The sequence below is a fragment of the Fragaria vesca genome, linkage group LG6 (assembly GCF_000184155.1).
Source record: "Fragaria vesca subsp. vesca linkage group LG6, FraVesHawaii_1.0, whole genome shotgun sequence".
In the NCBI taxonomy this organism is placed as follows: domain Eukaryota; kingdom Viridiplantae; phylum Streptophyta; class Magnoliopsida; order Rosales; family Rosaceae; genus Fragaria; species Fragaria vesca.
This window is the reverse complement of record NC_020496.1, coordinates 8,046,652-8,048,779: the sequence shown is the minus strand read 5'-3', so window position 1 is coordinate 8,048,779 and position 2,128 is coordinate 8,046,652. Positions and strand designations below refer to the sequence as shown.

Below are 2,128 nucleotides of genomic sequence, written 5' to 3'. Positions count from 1 at the left end.
CTACATGAAACCAACCATGAGGTTAGGTTAGCAGGTTCATCATCTGCAACCTGATCGAGGTTATTGTGAGAAAACGTCATGACTAACCAGAAGTAATGCATTATTAAGCAGACAAGGCTTAACACATACTTCCATTAGTGCTTCCTTCAAACTGTTCTATTGTTAATGAAATTGTTGTGCCCAGAATCTAGAGGGCATTGTATATGATCAAGATTGAGAAATTTGTATTCTTGAAACGATGATCGAGCGATCTGTAAATGTGTTCCGTAAGTATTTACTGTCTAGAGCAAAGTGAAATAAACTCTCAGCTTGCACCCACCCACAAGTACACGCTTCACGTACTGCCCTGAGCAGCAAATACACCATCAAGCTAGCCTTCAGCTTTCAACCCCAGCTAGTTGATATTTTTTTCTTTTCCAACAACTTCCCAGCGCAAGAAAAAATGTTAAAGTTTATCAATTACATTATGAATTTATGATTACTTATATTTCTACTTTTATTCACTTTTTGAATTTTCTAATTAATAGTCACCTTCCATTAATTTTAAACAAATTCTACAATATTAGCCAGAAATGCACATCAATCCACAGAACTTTCTTACAAAGACTAGGGAAATGTAAACAGAGCATCAAAATAAAAGAATTTCCCTCAAAACACACTGCTGCCCTAAACCTGGAGTACCATCATCAGAAACCACAAACTACGCCACACAAACAGAGCTGCTCTCAGGAAAAATGCCAAAACCTGCCATTAAAAAAGTGTAAGACACCAGAGAAATATATTGCAGTCTCCCTAAATTATTTTTTAACCTCCAAAACACGACGATCACAGTAACAGTAGGTATAGTTTGTAGGTTTTCAACCGCATTAGGGCAATACCAGACCCAGGTATTCAGAGAAAAACACTGACCAAAATCAAATCTCAGATAACCCAGAATATAATCATATATACATGTCCTACCGGGGTCTCGTGTCAACATATATGTAAATTAATACATATATGATGTGAAAACCAAAAACATCAAGACTAATAGATAGTAGCAGTTGTATCGCTAACATTCCTCACAAACCTACAGAAGAAAAAGAATACACACACACACAAAAATCTTACCGTGTAAAGGCCTAGCAGCTGAACGCTTTGCTTTCCCGACCTTGCTAACTGTTGGTGGTATAAATGATAGTTCCGCTACAAAAGAAAAGGAGTCGATGATCAGGTAAAACCCCCAAAAACATGGCATACCTAATATAGTGTATCATCTATATATGCATAATTCAGCGACCAACATCAAGAATATTCTTGCTTCATTCAATAGTAAATCGGCACCCAAATGAATCATGCACGGCACAAAGACCAAAATAATTTGGTTGTAGCAGACATTTAAGAACTATTATTATTCTTTATCAGCCATACATAATGTAAAAACCACAATGACTAATCAAGGGCTGTAATTTATTGTGAAAATATAAATTCTACCAAGATAAATTTTCAACAAATCGGAGCACCAGGAAGTTCCTAATATTGTTCCTTCAAAACAAAATCTAAACCTTACCATCAATGGGGATCGAACCGCGTTCATTACCAAAAGTAAACACGACTTCTGTATCAGAAAAAAAAAAAAGAGTAAGTGACAGCTGTTATAACCAACAAAAAAAATATATCACTAATGTCAACAGGTCAAATTGAATAGTGACACAAGGAAAGCAAAAAAATATGTTTCCTAATTAAATGGGGTGCACTGCAAAAATGATAGATGATCCCACACGAGACATATATTGCAGTTATATTAAGAATAAAGGTAATAGTAGGGATCATATAACCCACAATTTGCCCAAATTTATTTTTTAACTCCATTACTACGAAAGTCAATAAAGGTAACAGTAGGGATGGTTTAAAGGTTTTCAAATGCAGTAAGCATGGCAGCTACATATATAAGATTGCAGATGCAATCAGATCTGTGATCACAGCAACAAATAGTCACTGTATAGCACACAGACCAAAATAATTTGGTTAGAGAAGACATAATCAATCATACATAATGTGAAAACCACAATGACTACGCTAATTAAGGGCTGGTGAAGTCAATCTTAAAAAAAAACAACTACAATAGCATAGCAGCGTGAACATATAT

General features: G+C 35.2%; 1 non-coding gene across 1 annotated transcript; it reads right to left on the bottom strand.

Moving 5' to 3' along the window:
- Window positions 1–538: 538 nt before the first annotated feature.
- LOC101296396 lies at window positions 539–1,598 on the bottom strand. The gene is made up of 3 exons (XR_184876.1): window positions 1,550–1,598; window positions 1,111–1,185; window positions 539–744 (listed from the first exon to the last, which is right to left on the bottom strand). It is a non-coding gene; the product is annotated as an uncharacterized LOC101296396 (transcript).
- Between the last annotated feature and the right edge of the window lie 530 nt (window positions 1,599–2,128).